Here is a 9721-nt window from a genome sequence, read left to right on the forward strand (position 1 = left end):
TGCTCATGACAAGAGGCAGTCCATAGAGTTGGCTATCTTTAAATTTCTTAGAAGTTACCGACAAACGCCCCACACCACCACGGGGGTTGCTCCTGCTCATCTGCTGATGGGCTGGGTGGTCACAGGTTTAATACCTCATCACCCCCAGTGGCAGCCGCAGACACCTGATGACACCAGGATTGATGCTTATCGTAGGGAGGCGCATGCCCAAGTCAGTCAGCGGAGGAACGCCAAGACTCGCCGATTTGAAAAAGGGGATTTGATACTGCTCAAGAATCATTTCGCCACTGGCAAGTTTCACTTGCCCTATGAAAAGAAGCTGTGGACTGTAGTCAAAGTCAAAGAAACACGGATTATTGCAGCCAGAGGCCGGGAGACTGTGGCCCGAAATGTGTCCCATTTTAAAAGATATCACTCTGAGATCTCAGCGTCATCCCCGACTCAGCCTGAGCTGGAGGACAGTCAGTTGGCAGCAGCTGAGGACAGTCACAACGGAGCGGTGGAACAGGGTCCCGTGGAGGAAGGTGGTGACTCTAGCAACTCTAGTCTCCCTTGACAAGACACCACCCGCCGTGCGGAGTTGGTTGTCTCTTAGGCTCCGTCTGAGGGTGGTCGCTGTGAGGTCACCTCTGATGCAGAAGTGGCTGCATCTCCAAGTCGAGGCCAGTCCCAGTATCGGCTGCGGAGAAATCCTGAACCATCATGCCGATTGAAAGACTATTTCACGTAAGACTGTTCTAAACACGTTGTTGGCTGAGTATGAGCGGGATGGTTCTAGCTTGTATGTTGTAATCGTTGATCCGATATTGGGGGGTACCTGTGGCCCTGTGTTGTTTTGATGTTTGTTGGGGAGGAATGTGATGTTGTGCCGTGTGACCTAACAGGCACGTCCAGAATGTAAGGGTCATGTGACCCCTGTTTAATAAAAGTATTGGGACGTGCAAACGTAAGCCAGTTAGGCGACGGAGGCGAGTCCCTGCAGTAAACCCCATTCCCTGTATCCTGTAATTATTATAGTGTGCCCTTCCTATTAGGCCCACCTCCCGGTCACAGCGCAGCCACTGCGCACAACACCACAAACCCAACCCCTGCGTGAATATATTTCCAGTTAATAACGCAAAAGCTTTGCTTTCACCATGTAAACGTCCTTCGATACAAGTCTGTCTCTCGGCTTCAAGTAGAAATCGCCCATCTCGACAACATGCAGGCAACAGCTCTCCAAAATGATTTATTTCCCTTCGCTTGCCCAATCCCTCTGCAGTACGAGTGCAAATAGAGTTAATTTAGAGTTCACGAAACATAATAACTATGGGACTATTTTCCTAGGCATGTGTCATATTTATGTGCTGAAGTTAAATATTTTATGCGGATTCGATTGTTGTTTTGAAAGCGCTCGAGAGCGCAGAGGGCTCTCTGCTGTCACACACCTCCAGGCCCCTGCAGCATTTTAATAGCAAGTGAAGATCAAAGGTTCGGGGAGGGAACCTCTGCCAAAGCTCGCATGATTACCACATACAGACAAGGTGAAGGTTCAAATAAATATGATAGTTTAATACTTTGATTTTGTCTTTATATTTGTGCCTTTTGAGTGAGTGGGGTTCTAAGGCAGGTGTCTGTTTGTCTCTTGAAACTGATAAGGTTCCTACAAATCCTGTCTACTAAAGAAAAGTAATGCTTGTTGAAAAACTATAGGCAACATTACAATTTCTCTATCCCAACCCAAAACAATTAAAACTTATGCAGTTGCCGGGAAGCACGGCTGAAGACATGGCTAAGACTTGGCAAATGCAGGGAAGCCCTACTCTCAGCTCACTAGACTAGTGCAGAGTCCATCTCAGGGATAACAAGCATTGGCCGCATGCGCGAGCGGGCACGAGACGTGATCTGTGGTGAGGGGGGCGGGGATAAGCGGGAGTTGTGTGCGCGCGAAAAGTAAAACAAGCACGCAAGTAGTGCGTGCGTGAAAAGAAGCGCGCGCCTTGAAAGTGATCGCGATCGTGATGCACTTAATGACCCGTGACGGCGGCTGCGCGTGTGCACGCGCACGTAACTGCCAGCTGGTGGCTAAAGCCTGTGGTAGCGTGGTAGCACTTTGAAACCCCGCTTCTAAATGTCTCGCAGAGCAGCCTAAAAAAGAGTCAAGTGCAAGCTGCAAGGACCAGCAATGAATGTAATGGTCAAATGTCTTGACTCTGGTGATTTAACTTAACATGCTACCATCAATTTAATTGTGGTGTTTGAATTGTTACCTAGAACTTTCACGAACTCTAAGAGCTGTGAAGCTCTCTAATGCTAGCGGTACACACACTGAAGATTTTATATGAATGATGTTTTTGCCTTAGATATATCATTTGCTGTTTTTACACAGTCTGTACATGATATTGTAAACCTAAAAATTGACTGTAGGGGCTGCTCAAATGATAGGTAGCAACAATGGGTTTTGTGAGTATGCTCGTGAGAAAAAACATATGCATAACGAGTCATACAGTCGAAGCGCATAAGATTGACCCATAGGTATACACCCATAGAGAGGAGTGCCTGAATGAGGTGGACCTGCTTCAACGTGCAAGGTCCCTAAAAACGTTTGTAGCTAAAACACATAGGGCCAGATGTAGGTAAATTTTATTTACCGACCTCTTAAATACCGAGTCATACCGACTCGGTATTTAAGAGGTCGGAAAATAAAAATACCGAGATGTAGGTAATTGCAGATGTGCAATTACCGAATCGGAAACAGTCGGTAATTTCCGATGTGGTAAATACCGACCAGTTAATGCCCATGCATTCCTACGGGCTTTGAAGCCCATAGGATTGATTGGGCATTTACCGGTCGGTATTTACCACATCGGAAAATACCGACTGTCACAAGGGTGCAGGGGGTGTCACTTTGACACCCTCTGGCACCCCCAAAAGAGGCTCGGGTGCCATGTGGCAGGCATACCTGCCCTAAGGGCAGGTCTGCCTGTCATATGGCATAGGTGTGCATGCACACATGTGCATGCACACCAGAAACGGTATTTTACCATCAAGTAGTATTTGATGGTAAAATACCGATGTTGTACTGCTTGTGGGACTCAGAAGAGTCCCACCTACATACCAATTTTCCGGAATCAGTAATGATACCGACTCGGTATTTTACATACTCGGTAAATTTACCTATCGGTAAATTTACCGAGTCTGTAAATTACAGGGACCTACATGTCAAATTGCTTTTACCGGGTGGTAACGGCCGAATTCGGCCGTTACCACCCGGTAAAAGCCTACCTACATCTGGCCCATAGTCACAAGAACTTGGGGGTCCATTATGATGACGGGCGGATTTAGTCCGCCCGCCACCATACCGGGACCCGGGTTCGCCTGCCATAAGGGCGGGCGTTCCGATCAGGGCATTAGGATGCACCCGCCACACAGGCGGGCGCATCCTGTATATGTACCATTGCGGCGGGCAGAAATCTCCGCCCGCCGCAATGGTAAAAGTGCAAGTTGTGCTTTTCTAAGCGTGACATGACAGGCACCGCGTGGTGCCTGCCATGTTGCACTTAGAAATGCGGGAGATACCATAGGTACCCCCAATGTGCACCCCCCAAGCCACGGACTCCCAGGGGGCCCGCAAGGGGCCAACGCAGGGAGTCTCCGCATGCCTTTCCCACCACGGAAAAGCATCAGCAAAAGCCCATTGTAATATGGCGGGCGGTGACTAGCAGACACCGCCTCCATATTAATCTTTTTCTGCCCCAGCCGCAAGGCGACCGGGGCGGAAAACAGGCGGGCGGTGTTTCACACCGCCACGGTCCCCTCCGCCATCCTAATATGGCGGGGGGGAATTGGGCAATTGATGTCGGGCGGATTTCCTCCGCCAGGCTGGCGGTGGCCACCGCCAGCCTGGCGGAGGAAATCCGCCCGACATCGTAATGGACCCCTTAGTGTCTGCTTATCCCAGAGACAGGGCTATTGACTCGATAGCAAGCCATTTCAGAGTCAAGTGCAGAGAGACATTCAAAAAGTTAAATAAAGTTACTGCATAATTTAATTTGGAAATTACACGGGATCCCTGCATACTTTAACATTTGAGGGGATGAGCAAAACAAATGAACTCATTTCAGGTTTTGGCTGAGATGTAGGAAAAAGCTCTCCCACTGGTTCTGTTTCTGCGGATGCGGGGGACCGTTGCCAGGGCGAGGTCAGCGGATCGGAGGTTCCTCTTGAGTATGTTGGAAGGATACTCTCTTGTTGAGGTATTTGGGTCCGATGTTGTTGAGGGAGTTGTAAGCGTGAGTGAGGAGTTTGAAGGTGACCGTCTTCTCAACGGGAAGCGAGTGGAGGTCTTGTATGTTGCGCAATCACACACGGCGTTCCGGTTGTTGCCTTCTTGATGTTGTACAGTCCCAATCCCCCTGTGAACCAGCCAACTCAGCAAGGATGGAAACACTTGATGAGCTAACTCGTCCCCATGGGATAGGGGAAGTGGAGAGAGAAACAAGACAAAACACTGGGCCTTCGTCTTGAGAAATCCAGATGTTAGTTTCTCTTACTGAAGTGCTCTGGACCTTGTTGTGAAGTTTCTGCCAGCCGGCTTTTTACTCCTTCTATCATAGTTATACCAGAAAGAAATAAACAAGACTCTCTCTTGGATAAACAGTTAAAACAATAATCACATAAGTATACTTGTACACACCACTTATCTGTAGGTCCATGCCATCACTTCTATTGTTCTTGGGGTTTACTCTGCTTCTTGATTTAGACCTTAGCACCCTTTAAAAAAAAACATATAAGATTATCTCTTAAATTGTAAATGCTCATGTTCTCACATGTGGATGTCTGATTAATATGGTTAGTAAGGGTCAGGAAACAAACATTAACTCAAGAGGCGTACCTGTAGACCTGAGATAGAATCCTTCACTTGGAGCTCTTGTTCTGCAAAGAGATTTAAAAAAGAAAAACAATTCCAAAAGAAAACCAAATGTACACTTGGACTGGGTGGTCCTTCATTAATGTCTCTTACTTGTTCAAGGGTATTAATAATGTATAATACACATTAATTGGAATTCCGATAGACACATGGTTTGTCTTACAACTGAGTATTTCTTAATGTCTTTCCTGAGCCTATTAATAATTAGAAAATTGTATTGTTCAATGCTTGTTGGCAATTCAGAATCGTATTGTTCAATGCTTGTTTGCAACTCTGAATTATATTGTTCAATGCTTGATGACAATTCGGAATTGTTAAACTGTTTCCAAGCGCTTTTATAATCAAGAGTAATAAAAACACTCGTAATAACTTTTAAAAGTTCCCAAACGACATACGAAAGATTGCCTAGCAACCTACTGAAGCTTACTTTCCCTTTGTAGGTCTTTAAACGTTGCCGGCCGGATTTCCGGTGAAGACGCGGTCGATGTGGAGTCCTGAAACAGCCGATCTGCAGTGAAGGAGTTCGGGAGCTCCGAAGATTCAGGTAAGGCAGAGTCCGGTGGGCGGAGGGTCTGGGAGGTGTGGGTAGAAAACGGCTTGAGCATGAGATCAGGATACATGGCGACTTCAAAACCGAGGATTGCTGGGGTCCGGAGCTCTCGTAGTGATGCTGTGGAATGAAGCAAAGCACCGCCACGTACTCGAGCGCTCCTTTTATAGTTTTCTGTGTAGCGGCGGTTCCAAATTTGCATGCGCTTCACGTGGAAGCCAAAACACCGTGTTAAGGTTGTTCCATGTGAGGATTTCACGTGGGGAAATGATACTTGCATCAATTTGCTAAAGAAACAAGCATTGCGAAAAGCAACCGACTAAAAATTGATGCATTTATACAACATTACAGTTTTCGACCTTTCAAGTGTAACATAGTGCCAATAACCATTAATTTAAAGGAGTTACAATACACATGCCCTTAGTCTACAATAAAGAAAAAGGATACACCAGATAAATCTCTGGGAAACCTGATGCACAGCTCAAGTCACTCCCATGGAGTGTACATAACGAATCGGTAATCAATGTTGCAAAACTGAAACCATTAACATCAATACATGTCTACATTCAAAACAACGTTCTTTGAAATCAACAGCATTAAGTCTTCAAGCTTCGGGTTGATACATTTTATAGTAAATCATAACATTCAAGAAAAGTGTTCAAAGTCACAACATCTTCTTGATAGTGAGAGTTATAATCATGCTTCAGTTCAATCTTTCGTTAAAAGTCCCAATGCCATTCGGGCTTAAGAATTAGCCCTTCATCAGTTGATTCTAAAGAAACAATACGAATATTATCAACTACTATAACATGAGTACAATAAACAGTAGACAGTCATGTGCCGAATTAGGGGTGGGGAGTGCATAGGTTGCAGTGAAAGTACAATATTGATTTCTCAAGTGAAACGAATAAAATCCTGATATGTGGTGGTGAAACGAAAAAGTGAAAGCTAAAGACGTCTAGACCAAGCTGAAAACCAAACAGAAAACCAAATGGTGATCAATAATCAAGAAAAAGTGCCCTCAACCCATAAGAGTGCACCAAAGGTATTGAGCGAATATATACAAACTAGGTGAGGAAGTGCATATTCTTACCAATATGAACAGCGTGCTCATCAGAATGTAAAATGCATGAATGCGTGAGCCAACAAACGGCTCAAACGAACTGTGTGGAAACAGAGGGGGAATGTAAAGGTTAGGAAAGCAAAACGCACGAAAAGTGAAGTACGCGGGGCGAAGAGAAGTGTAGCAATCTTACCACAAGCTTATGTCGGGCAAAGCCGGACTCGATAGAAAAAATGGCAAAGGTTCCTGTAAAATAACACAAACCTTCATGTAGCGGGATCGCAAAAAGTGAATACAAACCACCAGCGTATGCAAACAAACGAAAATAAAAAGTAAAAACTCACCAGCTAAAAGAGAAGGTCGAGTGGTGCACACGAAACGTAGAGTCAGTGTCAAACAACTGAACCGTGAGGAGAAAAGCGGAAGGGATATGAAGTGATAGAAATAGAAAGAGGACTACATAAATTGAAAACGAGAGTGGCCATCTTGGAATAGGAAAAATAAAATAGATAGAAGGCACTGAGATGAAAGGTGGTGAACGTGTAGCCTATCGGTGGTGAGAAATATCAATGTGCATTCAAAAAGTAACAACCACGTAGAGGGGGAACTAGGCAACTCAGTGGTGGTCCAGCAATTGGTGATAGTAATGCAAAAAACGTGACAATATCGCAAACAATACATACCAAAAAAATGTATATACATCAAGAGGTGATACACAGTATAGTAATGTGGGTGATATGACAAAAATAGTATGTCATGCAGTACAATAAAGATGGTGCAATACGAACAAAAGCTCATGGATAACAACATGATACAAGAATAGGTTCTGAACAGGGATGTATCATAGGTAACATACTAATTCGAATTTGTCATTGAGCCCTGTGGGCATAAGTGTTTGCATGAACCAAATCCAATGAGTTTCGCGCTGTGATAAGAATTTGTTAGTGTCTCGATCAGGGCGGTGTTCAATGAGCTCCAAAACTCCACATCTGAGTTGAGCTATATTGTGTCTCATTGTTCTCCAATGCTGTGCAATAGGGGAACTGGTAGTGTTGGTCCGAATCCGACTTTTGTGTTCAGTGATGCGAGTACGTAAGGCTCGCTCTGTCTTTCCCACATAAAATAGGTCACAAGGACATTTTATGAAGTAAACCAAATAGTGACTATTACATGTAGCGTTAAAGTTAAGGCGGATAGGTTTTCCTGACCTAGGGTGATGTATCATATTCCCTGTGACGATATTGTTACAATTGGAACAATTCATGCAGGTCATCATCCCTCTGTAGTTTACTGTAGGTTTCAAGGATTGATTGAGAATTTCTTTCAAGTTGCGTGAGCGTTTGTACGCAAACATCGGAGGTTCTGCAAACATTTCCTTGAAGTCAGGTTCTAATTGTAACAAGGACCATCTTTCCAGAATGATGGACTTCATCAATTTAGACTGAGGTGTATAGGTGGAGACAAAAACCTCTCATTTAGGAGAGTCTTTTTTCACTATTTTAACCAGTAAATCCTTGCGTTCACGTGTAGCGGCCCTGTCAGCTGCTTGGTCTATCACTGTAGTGGGGTAGCCTCTTTGTGTGTATTTTTGCTTAAAAATCTCTATGGTCTGAAAACCAGTTTGCTCATCTGAATGTATGCGTTTGATGCGCAAAAATTGAGAAAATGGTAGGTGGCGCTTTAGTGACCAGGGGTGAGCGCTCTGATAAAACAGAGGATTGTTGCGATCAGTTTTTTTAGTGTATAAGCTGGTGGTGATTTGTCCATTTTGTAATGTGATTAACACATCAAGAAAAGGAATGCTGGTAGCTTCAATTTGGTAGGTGAACTGAATTCTTGAATTATTGGTGTTCAGTTCATTAATACAATCTTCAAGTGAAGATCGTGGTCCGTGCCAGATGATGAGAATATCATCAATGTATCTTTTAAATACAACAAGATGATCTGTCCAATGTGATTTAGCTAAAATGTGTTCTTCTTCGTATTGCATCATGAAGATGTTGGCATAGCTGGGGTCTCCAGAAAAGCCCAAGGACGTGCCATTGGACTGTAGGTAGAAGCGATCTTTCCATTGGAAGTAGCTGTGGAATAGACAGAAACGAATAATCTCTAGAAGAAATACACGATTAGCTCTCAACTGATCACATTTCAATAGTGCCCATTCAATGGCGTCTATACCTTCAAGGTGGGGAATGGAGGTGTACAGCGAAACAACGTCTACTGTACACAGCCATATCTCACCATCAAGTATGTTGATGTGCCCCAAAATGTTAAGAAGGTTTGTGGTGTCTTGCAGATAAGTTGAGCTAGATTGGACTATAGGTTGCAAGAAGTTATCTAGTTATCGGCCTGGTGTGTCGTGTATAGATCCGCAACCAGATACAATTGGTCTCAAAGGTGGGTTATTGAGAGACTTGTGAATTTTTGGCAGCATGTATAGCCGCGGTCTGCGAGGAAATTTAACCAAAAGGTATTCCTTAGTATTGTGATTGATCCATTTCATCTCAATCGCCTTGGTGAGAATAGTGTCAAGAACTCTGAGGAATTCATTAGTTGGATCATTGGATAATGGAAGGTATGGAAGAGTCTTTCAACATTACTTTTATTTGTTCGTCATATTTAGTTTGATCCATGATTACCAAAGCGCCGCCTTTATCAGCTTTTGTGAAGTGCAAGGCTGTGTTGGATTGCAAAGAGCGCAAAGCGTCTTGTTCGCTTTTAGTCAGATTGGTATTGAAATGGGAGACGATTGGAAGCTTAGCAATGTCCTGCTTGACCAAGGATTCAAAAAGGTCAATAGTCTTGTGTGAGGTTGGTGGTAGAAAAGTACTTTTAGGCTTAAACTCCTGGTAGTCAGTCAACTCAGGGGTGGAAGTTGTTGTTTCAATGGTTGAAAAGAAATGATGTAATCTAAGTTTTCGTGTAAATCTGAAAAGATCTATTTGGGAGTCTAAATTTTTAGCTTGTTTAGTCGGCACAAAAGAACAACCTGTCAGGTTTCACATGTTGCGCCTGCATTACTGCGAGATGTGCAGGTATCGTCAGTAATTTGCACGGTGAGAAACTTGGATCCGACACAAAAACTACATGTCCCAGACTCCTAAGGTAGTGGAAGTTATATGAGGATATTCGACACGCTTCCTGTTGCGTGTAATTCTATGCTACTTCCGGATTCGTTAGGAGGAAGGGAAGTCTTCTG

Source organism: Lissotriton helveticus, chromosome 5_1, assembly GCF_964261635.1.
Source record: "Lissotriton helveticus chromosome 5_1, aLisHel1.1, whole genome shotgun sequence".
In the NCBI taxonomy this organism is placed as follows: Eukaryota; Metazoa; Chordata; class Amphibia; order Caudata; family Salamandridae; genus Lissotriton; species Lissotriton helveticus.